Source organism: Rutidosis leptorrhynchoides, chromosome 4 (assembly GCF_046630445.1).
Source record: "Rutidosis leptorrhynchoides isolate AG116_Rl617_1_P2 chromosome 4, CSIRO_AGI_Rlap_v1, whole genome shotgun sequence".
Lineage (NCBI taxonomy): Eukaryota > Viridiplantae > Streptophyta > Magnoliopsida > Asterales > Asteraceae > Rutidosis > Rutidosis leptorrhynchoides.
The window spans coordinates 327,160,268-327,178,858 of NC_092336.1; positions in this window are offsets into that span (position 1 = coordinate 327,160,268).

The following is an 18,591-nucleotide window of genomic DNA, read 5'->3' on the forward strand; positions in this document are numbered from 1 at the left end:
ATATAAACATGGAAAAGTTCGGGTCACTACAGTACCTACCCATTAAATAAATTTCGTCCCGAAATTTTAAGCAGTTGGAGGTGTTGACGTATCTTCTGGAAATAAATGCGGGTATTTCTTCTTCATTTGATCTTCACACTCCCAGGTGAGCTCGGGTCCTCTACGAGCATTCCATCGAACCTTAACAATCGGTATCTTGTTTTGTTTAAGTCTCTTAACCTCATGATCCATTATTTCGACGGGTTCTTCAATGAATTGAAGTTTTTCATTGATTTGGATTTCGTCCAACGGAATAGTGAGATCTTCTTTAGCAAAACATTTCTTCAAATTTAAGATTTGGAAAGTGTTATGTACAGCCACGAGTTGTTGAGGTAGCTCCAGTTGGTAAGCTACTGGTCCGACACGATCTATAATCTTAAATGGTCCAATGTACCTTGGATTTAGTTTCCCCCGTTTACCAAATCGAACAACGCCTTTCCAAGGTGAAACCTTAAGCATGACCATTTCTCCAATTTCAAACTCTATATCTTTTCTTTTACTGTCCGCATAGCTCTTTTGTCGACTATGGGCGGTTTTCAATCTTTGTTGAATTTGGATGATTTTCTCGGTAGTTTCTTGTATTATCTTCGGACCTGTAATCTGTCTATCCCCCACTTCACTCCAACAAATCGAAGACCTGCACTTTCTACCATAAAGTGCTTCAAAAGGCGCCATCTCAATGCTTGAATGGTAGCTGTTGTTGTAGGAAAATTCTGCTAACGGTAGATGTCGATCCCAACTGTTTCCGAAATCAATAACACAAGCTCGTAGCATGTCTTCAAGCATTTATATCGTCCTTTCACTCTGCCCATCAGTTTGTGGATGATAGGCAGTACTCATGTCTAGACGAGTTCCCAATGCTTGCTGTAATGTCTGCCAGAATCTTGAAATAAATCTGCCATCCCTATCAGAGATAATAGAGATTGGTATTCCATGTCTGGAGATGACTTCCTTCAAATACAGTCGTGCTAACTTCTCCATCTTGTCATTTTCTCTTATTGGCAGGAAGTGTGCTGACTTGGTGAGACGATCAACTATTACCCAAATAGTATCATAACCACTTGCAGTCCTTGGCAATTTAGTAATGAAATCCATGGTAATGTTTTCCCATTTCCATTCCGGGATTTCAGGTTGTTGTAGTAGACCTGATGGTTTCCGATGTTTAGCTTTGACCTTAGAACACGTCAAACATTCTCCTACATATTTAGCAATATCGGCTTTCATACCTGGCCACCAAAAATGTTTCTTAAGATCCTTGTACATCTACCCCGTTCCAGGATGTATTGAGTATCTGGTTTTATGAGCTTCTCTAAGTACCATTTCTCTCATATCTCCAAATTTTGGTACCCAAATTCTTTCAGCCCTATACCGGGTTCCGTCTTCCCGAATATTAAGATGCTTCTCCGATCCTTTGGGTATTTCATCCTTTAAATTTCCCTCTTTTAAAACTCCTTGTTGCGCCTCCTTTATTTGAGTAGTAAGGTTAGTGTGAATCATTATATTCATAGATTTTACTCGAATGGGTTCTCTGTCCTTTCTGCTCAAGGCGTCGGCTACCACATTTGCCTTTCCCGAGTGGTAACGAATCTCAAAGTCGTAATCATTCAACAATTCAATCCACCTACGCTGCCTCATATTCAGTTGTTTCTGATTAAATATGTGTTGAAGACTTTTTTGGTCGGTATATATAATACTTTTGACCCCATATAAGTAGTGCCTCCAAGTCTTTAATGCAAAAACAACCGCTCCTAATTCCAAATCATGCGTCGTATAATTTTGCTCGTGAATCTTCAATTGTCTAGACGCATAAGCAATCACCTTCGTTCGTTGCATTAATACACAACCGAGACCTTGCTTTGATGCGTCACAATAAATCACAAAATCATCATTCCCTTCAGGCAATGACAATATAGGTGCCGTAGTTAGCTTTTTCTTCAATAATTGAAACGCCTCCTCTTGTTCATCCTTCCATTTAAATTTCTTCCCTTTATGCATTAATGCAGTCAAGGGTTTTGCTATTTTGGAGAAATCTTGGATGAATCTTCTGTAGTAACCAGCCAATCCTAAAAATTGACGTATATGCTTCGGAGTTTTTGGGGTTTCCCACTTTTCAACGGTTTCGATCTTTGCCGGGTCCACCTGGATACCTTCTTTGTTCACTATGTGACCGAGGAATTGAACTTCTTCCAACCAAAATGCACACTTTGAAAACTTAGCGTACAGTTTTTCTTTCCTCAATACTTCTAGCACTTTTCTCAAATGTTCTTCGTGCTCTTGATCATTCTTTGAGTAAATAAGTATGTCATCGATGGAAACAATGACAAACTTGTCAAGATATGGCCCACACACTCGGTTCATAAGGTCCAAGAACACAACTGGTGAGTTAGTCAATCCAAACGGCATAACCATAAACTCGTAATGACCATAACGCGTCCTAAAAGCAGTTTTTGGAATATCATCCTCCTTTACTCGCATTTGATGATATCCAGAACGTAAATCGATCTTCGAATAAATCGACGAGCCTTGTAGTTGATCAAATAAGTCGTCAATTCTCGGCAGTGGATAACGGTTTTTGATGGTAAGTTTGTTCAACTCTCTGTAGTCAATACACAACCTAAATGTACCATCCTTATTCTTGACAAACAAAATAGGAGCTCCCCATGGTGATGTGCTTGGTCGAATGAAACCACGTTCTAATAGTTCTTGCAGTTGGCTTTGCATTTCTTTCATCTCGCTAGGTGCGAGTCTATAAGGAGCACGAGCTATTGGTGCAGCTCCTGGTACAAGATCTATTTGAAATTCAACAGATCGATGTGGAGGTAGTCCCGGTAATTCTTTCGGAAATACATCGGGAAATTCTTTTGCGACGGGAACATCATTGATGCTCTTTTCTTCAGTTTGTACTTTCTTGACGTGTGCTAGAACAGCATAGCAACCTTTTCTTATTAATTTTTGTGCCTTCAAATTACTAATAAGATGTAGCTTCATGTTGCCCTTTTCTCCGTACACCATTAAGGGTTCTCCTTCTTCTCGTACAATGCGAATTGCATTTTTATAACATACGATCTCTGCTTTCACCTTCTTCAGCCAGTCCATGCCAACTATTACATCAAAACTCCCTAACTCTACTGGTATCAAATCAATCTTAAATATTTCGCTACCCAGTTTAATTTATCGATTCTGGCATATATTATCTGCTGAAATTAATTTACCGTTTGCTAATTCGAGTAAAAATTTACTATCCAACGGCGTCAATGGACAACTTAATTTAGTACAAAAATCGCTACTCATATAGCTTCTATCCGCACCCGAATCAAATAAAACGTAAGCAGATTTATTGTCAATAAGAAACGTACCTGTAACAAGCTCCGGGTCTTCCTGTGCCTCTGCTGCATTAATATTGAAAAATCTTCCGCGGCCTTGTCCATTCGTGTTCTCCTGGTTCGGGCAATTTCTAATAATGTGGCCCGATTTTCCACATTTATAACAAACTACATTGGCATAACTTGCTCCGACACTACTTGCTCTGCCATTACTCATTCCGACACCATTTGTTCCTTTCGTTCTGTTAACCCCTGGTCCGTAGACCTCACACTTCGCCGCGCTATGACCATTTCTTTTACACTTGTTGAAAAATTTGGTGCAGAACCCCGAGTGATACTTTTCACACCTTTGGCATAGCTGCTTCTGATTGTTGTTGTTGTTGCGGTTGTTATTGTTGTTGGGATGATTGTTGTAGTTGATGTTGTTGTTGCTGTTGTTATTGTTGTTGTTGTTGTTGTTGGGCCGTTTGTTGTAGTTGCGATTGATGTTGCGATTGTTGGGATAATTGTTGCGATTATTATTGTAATTGCTGTTGTTGTTGTATTGGTGATTCTTATCACCGTTTTCCTCCCACTTTCTTTTGACTTGCTTCACATTGGCCTCTTCAGCCGTCTGTTCTTTAATTCTTTCCTCAATCTGGTTCACTAGTTTGTGAGCCATTCTACATGCCAGTTGTATGGAGGCGGGCTCGTGTGAACTTATATCTTCTTGAATTCTTTCTGGTAATCCTTTCACAAACGCGTCGATCTTCTCTTCCTCATCTTCGAACGCTCCCGGACACAATTGGCACAATTCTGTGAATCGTCTTTCGTACGTGGTAATATCAAATCCTTGGGTTCGTAACCCTCAAAGTTCTGTCTTGAGCTTATTGACCTCGGTTCTGGGACGGTACTTCTCGTTCATCAAGTGCTTGAATGCTGACTACGGTAGTGCGTACGCATCATCTTGTCCCACTTGCTCTAGATAGGTATTCCACCATGTTAACGCAGAACCTGTGAAGGTATGCGTAGCGTACTTCACTTTGTCGTCTTCAGTACACTTACTTATGGCAAACACCGATTCGACCTTCTCGGTCCACCGTTTCAATCCGATCGGTCCTTCGGTTCCATCAAATTCCAAAGGTTTGCAGGCAGTGAATTCTTTGTAGGTGCATCCTACACGATTTCCTGTACTGCTAGATCCAAGGTTATTGTTGGTATGTAGCGCAGCCTGTACTGCGGCTATGTTTGAAGCTAGAAAAGTACGGAATTCCTCTTCATTCATATTCACGGTGTGTCAAGTAGTCGGTGTCATTTCCTTCAAAATAGTCAAATGGAACAAGTTAATCATACAGAATATTAAGAGTAGTTAATAGTATTTCGTAGCATAATATGAACTCATTTATAAAAGCTTTTTCTTCATATTAGTGTTTTATAAGTTTAAATTCGGGTAGTACCTACCCGTTAAGTTCATACTTAGTAGCTAATATACAATTCAACTACTACAATTCTATATGAAAAACTGATTATAATAATATTTCGCGTTCAAACTTTTATACAATATTTTACAAACTTACAATACCGCTTATTTTACATAAAGCATGAAATATAGCACATAATAACTTTGATACAAGATAGTTGTCAAGATAATTCTAGCTAGTACACAAGTCGTTCAGCAAAGGCAATAAAGACACGTAATTCATACGTCCAGAAACAAGTCATGTATTCTGGTTTTACTAGGACTACTTCCCATCCTTGGTCTTGTGGAACATAACCGTTATGGCCGTTGATAAGACAGCGTGTTGTAACGTCGTCAAAGGGACGAGGGTTACGTAATGACCAACAGTCTCGTAATAACCTAAAAACCTCATTTCTTACCCCAATTACCGACTCCGTCACTTGTGGGAACATTTTGTTTAATAGTTGTAGCCCGATGTTCTTTTTCTCACTTTGGTGAGAAGCGAACATTACTAACCCGTAAGCATAGCATGCTTCTTTATGTTGCATGTTAGCCGCTTTTTCTAAATCATGAAGTCCTATATTCGGATACATTGAGTCAAAATAATTTCTTAACCCGTTGCGTAAAATAGCATTTGGGTTCCCCGCAATATATGCGTCAAAGTAAACACATCGTAACTTATGGGTTTCCTAATGTGATATCCCCCATCTTTCAAACGAAAGTCTCTTATAAACCAAGACATTCTTGGAACGTTCTTCGAATGTCTTACAAACTGATTTCGCCGTAAATAGTTGTGCCGAAGAATTCTGACCGACTCTAGACAAGATTTCATCAATCATGTCTCCGAGTAGGTCTCTTAAAATATTGGGTTGTCTATCCATTTTGTGTTTTTATACTGTAAAATAGACAAGAGTTAGATTCATAAAAAAAAATACTTATTAATACAAGCAATTTTTACATATATCATAAAGCATAAGCACACTATATTATATATATTACACCACACGAATACAACTATCTTATTCTGACTTGCTCGTTTCTTCTTCTTCAGTTTTGGTTCATTTTGCCAAGTTTCTAGGGATATTTGATGTTCCCCTAATACGAGCTGTCGTTTTCCACAACGGTTTAGAAAAACCTGGTGGTTTAGAGGTTCCCGGGTCATTGTTACAACTTAAGGGCTTCGGGGGTTGACGATACATATAAAGTTCATCGGGGTTGGAATTAGATTTCTCTATTTTTATGCTCTTTCCCTTATTATTTTCTTTTGCCTTTTTAAATTCAGTTGGGGTAATTTCTATAACATCATCGGAATTCTCGTCGGAATCCGATTCATCGGAGAATTGGTAATCCTCCCAATATTTTGCTTCCTTGGCGGAAACACCATTGACCATAATTAACCTTGGTCGGTTGGTTGAGGATTTTCTTTTACTTAACCGTTTTATTATTTCCCCCACCGGATCTATTTCCTCCTCCGGTTCCTCCTCTTCCGGTTCTGATTCTTCTTCCGGTTCTGATTCTTCTTCCGATTCTTCTTCGGGAACTTGTGAATCAGTCCAATATATATTCGACTCTTCGTTATTATTAGGTGAGTCAATGGGATTTATACTAGAGGTAGACATCTATCACACAATATCAAACATGTTAAGAGATTAATATATCACATAATATATACATGTTAATAATATATAGTTTCCAACAAAAATGTTAAGCAATCATTTTTAAAGAAAACACGGTCGAAGTCCAGACTCACTAATGCATCCTAACAAACTCGATAAGACACACTAATGCAAATTTTCTGGTTCTCTAAGACCAACGCTCGGATACCAACTGAAATGTCCCGTTCTTATTGATTAAAAACGTTCCATATTAATTGATTTCGTTGCGAGGTTTTGACCTCTATATGAGACGTTTTTCAAAGACTGCATTCATTTTTAAAACAAACCATAACCTTTATTTCATAAATAAAGATTTAAAAAGCTTTACATAGATTATCAAATAATAATAATCTAAAATATCCTGTTTACACACGACCATTACATAATGGTTTACAATACAAATATGTTACATCGAAATCAGTTTCTTGAATGCAGTTTTTACACAATATCATACAAACATGGACTCCAAATCTTGTCCTTATTTTAGTATGCAACAGCAGAAGCTCTTAGTATTCACCTGAGAATAAACATGCTTTAAACGTCAACAAAAATGTTGGTGAGTTATAGGTTTAACCTATATATATCAAATCGTAACAATAGACCACAAGATTTCATATTTCAATACACATCCCATACATAGAGATAAAAATCATTCATATGGTGAACACCTGGTAATCGACATTAACAAGATGCATATATAAGAATATCCCCATCATTCCGGGACACCCTTCGAATATGATATAAATTTTGAAGTACTAAAGCATCCGGTACTTTGGATGGGGTTTGTTAGGCCCAATAGATCTATCTTTAGGATTCGTGTCAATTAGGGTGTCTGTTCCCTAATTCTTAGATTACCAGACTTAATAAAAAGGGGCATATTCGATTTCGATAATTCAACCATAGAATGTAGTTTCACGTACTTGTGTCTATTTTGTAAATCATTTATAAAACCTGCATGTATTCTCATCCCAAAAATATTAGATTTTAAAAGTGGGACTATAACTCACTTTCACAGATTTTTACTTCATCAGGAAGTAAGACTTGGCCACTGGTTGATTCACGAACCTATAACAATATATACATATATATATCAAAGTATGTTCAAAATATATTTACAACACTTTTAATATATTTTGATGTTTTAAGTTTATTAAGTCAGCTGTCCTCGTTAGTAACCTATAACTAGTTGTCCACAGTTAGATGTACAAAAATAAATCGATAAATATTATCTTGAATCAATCCACGACCCAGTGTATACGTATCTCAGTATTGATCACAACTCAAACTATATATATTTTGGAATCAACCTCAACCCTGTATAGCTAACTCCAACATTCACATATAGAGTGTCTATGGTTGTTCCGAAATATATATAGATGTGTCGACATGATAGGTCGAAACATTGTATACGTGTCTATGGTATCTCAAGATTACATAATATACAATACAAGTTGATTAAGTTATGGTTGGAATAGATTTGTTACCAATTTTCACGTAGCTAAAATGAGAAAAATTATCCAATCTTGTTTTACCCATAACTTCTTCATTTTAAATCCGTTTTGAGTGAATCAAATTGCTATGGTTTCATATTGAACTCTATTTTATGAATATAAACAGAAAAAGTATAGGTTTATAGTCGGAAAAATAAGTTACAAGTCATTTTTGTAAAGGTAGTCATTTCAGTCGAAAGAACGACGTCTAGATGACCATTTTAGAAAACATACTTCCACATTGAGTTTAACCATAATTTTTGGATATAGTTTCATGTTCATAATAAAAATCATTTTCCCAGAATAACAACTTTTAAATCAAAGTTTATCATAGTTTTTAATTAACTAACCCAAAACAGCCCGCGGTTTTACTACGACGGCGTAAATCCAATTTTACGGTGTTTTTCGTGTTTCCAGGTTTTAAATCATTAAGTTAGCATATCATATAGATATAGAACATATGTTTAGTTGATTTTAAAAGTCAAGTTAGAAGGATTAACTTTTATTTGAGAACAAGTTTAGAATTAACTAAACTATGTTATAGTGATTACAAGTTTAAACCTTCGAATAAGATAGCTTTATATGTATGAATCGAATGATGTTATGAACATCATTACTACCTCAAGTTCCTTGGATAAACCTACTGAAAATGATAAAAATAGATCTAGCTTCAAAGGATCCTTGGATGGCTTGAAAGTTCTTGAAGCAGAATCATGACACGAAAACAATTTCAAGTAAGATTTCCACTTGAAATAAGATTGTTATAGTTATAGAAATTGAATTAAAGTTTGAATATGATTATTACCTTGTATTAGAAATATAACCTACTTTAAGTAACAAAGGTTTCTTGATCTTGGATGATTACTTGGAATGGATTTAGAAAACTTGGAAGTAAACTTGCAATCTTGGAAGTATTCTTGATTTTATGAAACTAGAACTTTTGGAATTTATGAAGAACACTTAGAACTTGATGATAGAACTTGAGAGAGATCAATTAGATGAAGAAAATTGAAGAATGAAAGTGTTTGTAGGTGTTTTTGGTCGTTGGTGTATGGATTAGATATAAAGGATATGTAATTTTGTTTTCATGTAAATAAGTCATGAATGATTACTCATATTTTTGTAATTTTATGAGATATTTCATGCTAGTTGCCAAATGATGGTTCCCACATGTGTTAGGTGACTCACATGGGCTACTAAGAGCTGATCATTGGAGTGTATATACCAATAGTACATACATCTAAAAGCTGTGTATTGTACGAGTACGAATACGGGTGCATACGAGTAGAATTGTTGATGAAACTGAACGAGGATGTAATTGTAAGCATTTTTGTTAAGTAGAAGTATTTTGATAAGTTTCTTGAAGTCTTTCAAAAGTGTATGAATACATATTAAAACACTACATGTATATACATTTTAACTGAGTCGTTAAGTCATCGTTAGTCGTTACATGTAAATGTTGTTTTGAAACCTTTAGGTTAACGATCTTGTTGAATGTTGTTAACCCATTGTTTATTATAACAAATGAGATGTTAAATTGTTATATTATCATGATATTATGATATATAATATATCTTAGTATGATATATATACAGTTAAATGTCGTTACAACGATAATCGTTACATATATGTCTCGTTTCTAAATCATTAAGTTAGTAGTCTTATTTTTACATATGTATTTCATTATTAATACACTTAATAATATATTTACTTATCATTTAACATAATTAACCAAGTGTATCAATATCTTAATATGATTCATATGTACCTAGTAAGACGTTGTTATAACGATAATCGTTATATATATCATTTTCGAGTTTCTTAAATTAATAGTCTCATTTTTATGTATATAACTCATTGTTAAAATACCTAATGAGATACATACTTATAATAAAATCATGTTAACTATATATATATAACCATATATATGTCATCGTATAGTTTTTACAAGTTTTAACGTTCGTGAATCACAGGTCAACTTGGGTGGTCAATTGTCTATATGAAACCTATTTCAATTAATCAAGTATTAACAAGTTTGATTGCTTAACATGTTGGAAACACTTAATCATGTAAATAACAATTTCATTTAATATATATATAAACATGGAAAAGTTCGGGTCACTACAGTATGTGTTTGGAGGATACTTTAATGTTTGATTTGATTAATGCATGATAATTATGAGTTTTGATTAAGAACCATTCTTGTGGGTGTTGATTATTATTACTAGGTTGATTAGTGATCTTGTTTGAACAAAGGGAACCCTGTTTCAATTTAGTACACTAGTTTTCAATTGATTTGTCTTAACCAATTGGGTGCTTACTGGACCAAGGGGGTAAACCGGGTAACAAAGATGAAACAAAATAGGGGTGAATTGTGTGGAGCGAAAGCGTAACCAATTGAATCTTAATCTTATAATTAGTTAATTATTAAGTCACAAACGAAAGAGGTCTTTGGTGAAAGGGAACCCTAAGCCAATAAATCCAAGTTTGACGTGTTTGCTAAAAGAGAACTCTTGGTAAACCGACTCTGTAGTTGCATGTATTGATAAATTGAACTAGAGCTTAATAACAAATCATCCGACACTGCGAATAGGAGATCTAGGCGAACATTCTTTTATCTATCGAATTCAAATATCTTTACTTTTCGTTGAGTCTGCATCTATTTCTATAAACTTAAAAACACAAAAATATTGTCTTCTACTTTTAATCAATCTTTGATTTGGCTAATCATTAAATAGCCACAAAACAAACTATCTCGTACTTTCGATTTTCATAGATTAACTTAGTTTATTTTATTAGTTTCAATCTCAATTCTCACGTTTAAACTGTCCTTGGAACGATTTCAGAATTACCAACTTTATAATATTGCACGATCGGGTACACTGCCCGTTAGTGTGTAGTAATCTTTAAACCGGCATTTTCCAAGATAAATTATATACTAGATTTTACACATCAGATTGCAAAGTTATCTTCGGTAATAACAACGTCGAAGGAGCTAGCACAGATACGTGTTAAACGTTTATTCAGTTTCCGAGAGTTTTTCATGTGTATAACTATATGCATGAATCTTTCCTTACGTAGATGAAGTACGGTTGGTTCATCCTCTAGATTGAGGTGTTTTCAAGAATCTTGAAAGGTTTGAACGCAGAATGTAATCGTCAAGATACATATGAGGTTTAAGATGAAATCAAGTGGCAAACTTGAAAAATTGTTTAGTTTCATATGTTATAATCAATATATTAATTCATTTTAATTGTCCAATGTTGGTAGTCCACAGTTAGAAATTCAATAATTCATATATAGCTTAATATATAATATTCGAATTAATTAATACGTGTCGTGACCCATTATATACATGTCTCAGACTCGATCACAACTCAAAGTATATATATTATTTTAGAATCAACCTCAACCATGTATAGCTAACTCAAACATTACTGCATATAGAGTGTCTATGGTTATTCCAAATAATATATATAGATGCGTCGATATGATATGTCAAAACCTTGTATATGTGTCCCGATATTTAAAGTGCGTAAAATAAATAACAGAAATTAAATGACGATAAATAAAATTGAGAGAATTAAAATTGCGATAATTAAATTGCGATAAATAAATGTAATAAGGAATTAACAGTTAGCTAGGATTTTGTTATCGTGGTTTCTTAACAGAATTTCTCATAGTTAACTTGTCTGTTTCTAACAAATTTTATTTTGTCAAATGTTTTCTTCATTATGCCACTTGTTGAATTCTGATAGGTCAAAATCCAAATATGAAATTGAATGAAAATGGTTATTCTGTGGTGAACAGATACATATATATGTGGATGTAAGTAGGATAGTAATTGACTGGTGAATCAGATTCGAAGAATGTACAGTGTAACTTATTAATGTAAAATCTAAATATTCCTCGGGTATTACCTACCCGTTAAAATATTTTTACCATTAACAGTTTATACGAAAGAATTTTTAATTACAATCTTTATGAAAATATACTTACATATATATTTTCTTCAGATGTAATTATGGATTTAATGAGTTAATATAATATTAAACTCATTAGATTTTCCGTTAGAACAAGAATATATATAATCTCTAAAACATTAGAGATTACATAATTGTCATGTCGAACGAAGATAAATGATGTAGAACGTCATGTAGAACGATGATTATACTCGAGGTAAAGATTGCGATGTTGAGGTGTGTGATGCAGATGTTGTTGTTGGTGGTACTAGTACTGTCGGTACCGATGTTGGTGGTACTGTTGGTGCCGGTGATGTTGCTAAAGTTGGTAAATTTGCACCATATTCTCCAAATTGATTACTCGAGCGCGAAGTTCGTTGACTTCTTATATTATTCCGGGATGATTGTCGATCGGAACGAGCGAATGAATAAGGTTTAGAATTTTAGATAGAATATAATCGTGGCAAGATATTCGGGAAATGAGGGTGAAAATGGTGTTTCGAATTGGTTCGTCGGTAAGTGCTTCAGGTTCTTCGCCAAGAGGTGAAGTTGGTTGGTGGAAAGGATCGCCTTCTTCTCGTCTCCATTGATTAAGTCGACTACGAACCCATCAGATGAATTGGGGATGGATGATTGGTTGATTCATTCTGGTGACGCTGCTTTCGGAGCTTAGGTGAACATCCATGTCGGAATAGCTGTCGGGTTCCGAAGAACTTGATCTAGTGACGAGTTCCATTTCGTACTATTGAGTAAAGGGTTTTTCGGTATGAAATGATTTTCGGATGTCGGATGATATTCTAATTACATAGAATACTTATATATTGTACAGAAGAACCCATAGATTACGGAGGAATTTGCAGAATATGTCAGGCAAAGTTTACAGTAATAGATAAGCTAAGATATGAGTTAGCAGATACGCTAAGATATGAGTTTTGTCTATACACTATTTAGGCAATAGAGGCAGTAAGATGTGTCTAGACTTTAAGGATGATAAGTAAGTAATATTTGACATGAAATGATAAGCAAAACTTTTGACACGCAGACACAGTCGAAGTCAAGACTCACTAATGCATCTTAACAACTAGCAGTTAGACACACTAATGCAAGACCTGGTTCGCTAAGACCACCGCTCTGATACCAACTTTAATGACCCGTTCATATCGATTATAAACGATTCACAATAGTTGAATACATCACGAGGTTCTGACCTCTATATGATACGTTTTACAAACATTGCATTCGTTTTTAAAAGACAAACTTTCGTTACATCGAAAGTTGACAGGCATGCATACCATTTCATAATATATCCAAACTATAAACGACTTAACAATAATCTTGTTGAACTCAACGACTCGAATGCAACGTCTTTTGAAATATGCCATGAATGACTCCAAGTAATATCTTTAAAATGAGCAAATGCACAACGGAAGATTTCTTTCATACCTGAGAATAAACATGCTTTCAAGTGTCAATCAAAACGTTGGTGAGTTCATTAGTTTATCATAAACAATCATTTTCAATAATATAATAGACCACAAGATTTCTATTTTCATTTTTCATAAACATCATCTCATATCAGGCATTTCGCACAAATTGCATAGAGATAAAAATCATTCATATGGTGAACACCTGGTAATTGACATTAACAAAGCGCGTCTAGAATATCCCCATCATTCCGGGACTCTCATCGGACATGATAAAATCGAAGTACTAAAGCATCCGTAACCCGGATGGGGTTTGTTAGGCCCAATAGATCAATCTTTAGGATTCGCGTCAATTAGGGTTTCTGTTCCCTAATTCTTAGATTACCAGACTAAAAAGGGTGATATTCGATTCGATAATCCAACCATAGAACGTAGTTTCGATTACTTGTGTCTATTTCGTAAAACATTTATAAAAGCAGCGCATGAATTCTTAGTCCCAAAAATATATATTGCAAAAACATTTAAAAAGAGAGCAAATGAAACTCACGATATGATATTTTGTAGTAAAAATATGCATACGACGGAACTGAACAAAGCAAGGTTGGCCTTGGATTCACGAACCTATATCAAATATGTTTATTAACACATATAATCACATAATTCCTCCTACATAATATTTATATATTAAGTGTTGTAGTTATATATACTTTATTTATATTTTATATCTTCAGTTATATTTTATATATAGTTATTTTGTAAATAATCAATATTCATACATATAGTTATATTACAATATATATATATATATATATATATATATATATATATATATATATATATATATATATATATATATATATATATATATATATATATATATATTTGGTATTATATCAAAAATCAGTAATTTGTTATATGTAATATTTATATAATAATGTTATTATGTTTGTAGTAATAATAATAATACTGTAATAATAATAATACTAATGATAATAATAGTGATAATAAAAATAATGTAAATAAAATTATATATAAAAATCATATGTTAATGAAATTAATAATAATAATGATAGTAATAATGATAATAATAACGATAGTTATAATTTTAATTAAAAAGGTTAATTTTAATGTTAATAATAATAATAACAATAATAATAATAATAATAATAATAATAATAATAATAATAATAATAATAATAATAATAATAATAATAATAATAATAATAATAATAATAATAATAATAATAATAATAATAATAATGAGTAATAAGTAAACTACCTCAACGAAATAGTTCTAAAAAAAATATGCCCAAGTCCGAGTTTGAACTCGCGACGTCCCGCTAACCCGATAACATCCTTAATCAATCTTCCATTTATGTTTATCTCACAACCAATATATGTATAACCCGAACTTCTGTTTCTATTTTCTTCTATCATCATCATAATCATAATTATAAATCATAATCATGATCATAAATCATAATCATCATCGAACCTATTATCAATAAACGCCATCAACATGATTATTTTCTTGAATCCTCACATCATAACTATATTTTTATCATCGTCTTTATTAACTCTCCTCCTCATTGTTTATCACTCGCTTTATCACCTATGCAACATCACCAAACCGTCATCATTTATGTATTCTTCATAACTCATCATCATAATATCGTCATCAGCCCTAACATCATCATAATCCTATTGTCGACATCGTGGTCATTATCATAACCCTGATCCTCGTGTACCATCATCATTTACGAATCATGTATCGTTATTATCAACCTACACTAATCAATATTGTAATACCTCCTTGTTCGTTTATAACACAAAAGCCATGAACTTCTTACGTTCATCAACTTTATCATCATTACAAATCTCTCGGCCCAAGAAAGATTATTTAGCCCATTTAATTAAAACCAACGGAAGCCCAACTTATTTGGTTAATTGGATTCAAAACCCGATAACATGTTATATTAGTTGATGGACAGTGGGGGTTGTTAGGTTTCAACAAAAGTGGGACATCAATATCATTCATCATCATATATCATACATAATCATCCTCATCATAAGCACATCATCATCATTCGTTTGTATTGTTTCTTGTAATTATTAAGTATTACTATGGAAGTCCATTAAGAGCCCAAAGAAAAGGAATAGCCTATTTATTTAAAAGGAGCCCAAATCAAAACCTAATTTGTACGTACTTGTGGCAATTGAGTTATCACAGGAACTCGGCTGGAAAAGAATAATAATACACATACAATTTTCAAGGAACAATTCCTTTTATCTGCCACTTCTCATCGATTTGATTAAACAATTTAGAAGTGGCCTTATAAATCGTTTATTATAATCAAGAGTTTATCCATAAAGTACTTTATTACTTTGAGCGAATTAAGTAACAGCATGAGGAGCATGTAGCAGAAACAATAGTGAACCACCATAAAAGATGGTAAGTTTGTCGATGGGTTAAGCCAGAAAAAGTATAGTAGCGGCTGCAATAAACGTGTATCAAAACAGAAGTAGGTCGAGCACGTTTTTAGGGTTTGTAGAGTTGGATGGAACCGAAAATTATAGTAGCTGTAGTTGTAGCTGATGGTGTACGAAAATAGAAAATAAAGTATAGCAGCAGCAAACTCGGGCAGTAGATCAGAAGAAACAATATGATTGTTTTGGTTTTGCGTGAATAATTGAAAACATAAGAGTTAGAGTCACAACAAACCTTTAATACGTGATGGTTTTGGTTATGGATTTGATCGAAAATAAAAGAAGCAAACAGGTTGCAGGTGTAGTGGTTTGTGAATCTGAACAGTAAACAGAAACAAGTAATGTAGTTGCCATCGATGGTGTTCTTAATCTTCTCATAATCCTAAGCCTCGTATCTTCTTAATCGCTGTAGCAGTAAGTAATCAGGAAAGAATAAGTAATATTACTCAAGTGGGTTTCATGAGGGTTTTATCGAACTTATAAGCAAGTTGGGGAATGTTTCAAGTTAACGAAGAAGAGACAAGGGTGGTGTTGGTTTTTGAATCGGTGGTGATAAATAGGGTGATGTGTGGTGGTCGTGGATGACATGGTGGTGGTGCTCTTGGTGGTGACGAATTTGAGTGTCGGTGGTGAAGTTTGGTTGTGAAAGTGAAGAAGAAAGAAATTTCATGATTCCTATCCATAAGTCTGAATGATTGATATAAAGGGAAGATAAGAATTCTGTAGCAATAATTAAGTGGGATTCAAACATACAAAAACAGTTTAAAGTGGTTGATTGACATAATAATGCAACTCGACATATACTCACAGATAAATAGGAAATCAGAAGAAAAAGAAAATATTGATCTGGATTGTTAACTGATTTTGTTCTATATGCTTAATATACTATATTAGTAGTAATAATAATAATAATAATTTAACAATTATATATATATATATATATATATATATATATATATATATATATATATCCATTTTCATAATAATATTGATAATATAAATATAGATGTTAATATTGAGAGTAATAATAATATTACTATAACAATTATAGTTTATAATTAAACTTATTATATTAAATATTAATATTACATATTATTAATTATATGATATGAGGAATATTCATTTGAGTCCATAAATTAAGTTGAGATTCAAGGGACCAATGAGAGCGCGACATGTGTCGCGAAAATCACATGTGATTAAAAAAAATTAAAAAATTTTGTTTCGAAAAAAAAATTTTAAATTTTTTTTGCGAAATTTTTTTTTTTAAATTTTTTTTCTACAATCACATGTGATTTACCTGCACAATCACATGTGATTTACCCGCACAATCACATGTGATTGAATTGTACAATCACATGTGATTGGGTTTACAATCACATGTGATTGACATGCATAATCACATATGATTTAAAAAAAAAATTCGAAAAAAAATTTCGAAAAAAAAATTCGAAAAAAAAGAATTTCGAAAAAAAAATTTCAAAAAAAAAAATTTCAAATTTTTTTTTCAATCACATGTGATTTTCGCGCCACATGTCGCGTTCTCATTGGTCCCTTTGTTTTCAAGTAAATTTATGGATGCAAGTGGTTACAACTCTATATGATATATATAATTACATACATTTGAATATTCAATATTCAAACATTACAATATATAGAAATCATATTTATTTATATATTGATTCATTTTTAAATTACACTTAATTACTTGGTATCTTATTTTATATATATAATTCTAAAGTAGTAATTATATTATATAATTTCAAATTATTATATATATACTTACATTCATGAATATATACATGTTTATTTACAAACAATTATTCGTGAATCGTCGGGAATAGTCAAGGTCAAATGTATTCATGAAAAATAGTTCCAACATTTTGAGACTCGGTTTAATAGACTTTGCTTATCGTGTTGAAATCATATAAGAATAAAGTTTAAATTTGATCGGAAATTTCCGGGTCGTCACATTTAGATGGATGTAAATAAGACGATGAGATTGAAAGCATGACACACTGTTTATCGATTCACGAATTTGAAACTCACAAACTAATGGAACCCTAATTTTAAAAGATTAAACTGTATTAGCACGGATGGAAGTATATGTAAGGATTGAAGGGATGTAATCCATGAATGCTTTAGAACAAACTGGATTATAAACGGAAGACGTCGATTGTATGAAGTTTGGATTTGGGGTTAGCTAGGGTTTTATCTTCCAGAGTTTTTTTTCTTTTTTTTTTGGTATCGACGTATGATACAAAGAGTACAAAATCGTAAGCTATTGAGTGAGATTGAAGGGTATAAAGAGAAATGTCTTTTAATCTTATCGAGAGATACAATTCTTAAATTAGATAAATATCAACCATTAGATCTTGGCTAAAAATCCTATCTAATGGTCGAAATTGGCTCCTGAAAGGGACCTTTTCAACATCTTAAGTAATTATGCCCCTGCTTTAATATATAGAGAAGATTCAGTTAAGCTACTAAAGTCTCTTTTCATATGGACATTACTAATTACATTAATTAAAACTTATCAAATCAAGTCTCTCGAATCAAAAATATAAAATTCAGACGCATATAAATTTAGTGTATAAGGTATTGGAATAGGAATATAGAGTATTCAAAAATGAATGAATTAACTGAATTTCACATACAAACCCTAAACTTTAAGAAACCCCAGTTTTCACCACCGTTTATCTTCTCCGGTAACACAACCACCACCGTTCATCTTCTCTGGTGTACAATTGAATCCGATTGAAGTGCTCACAAATCT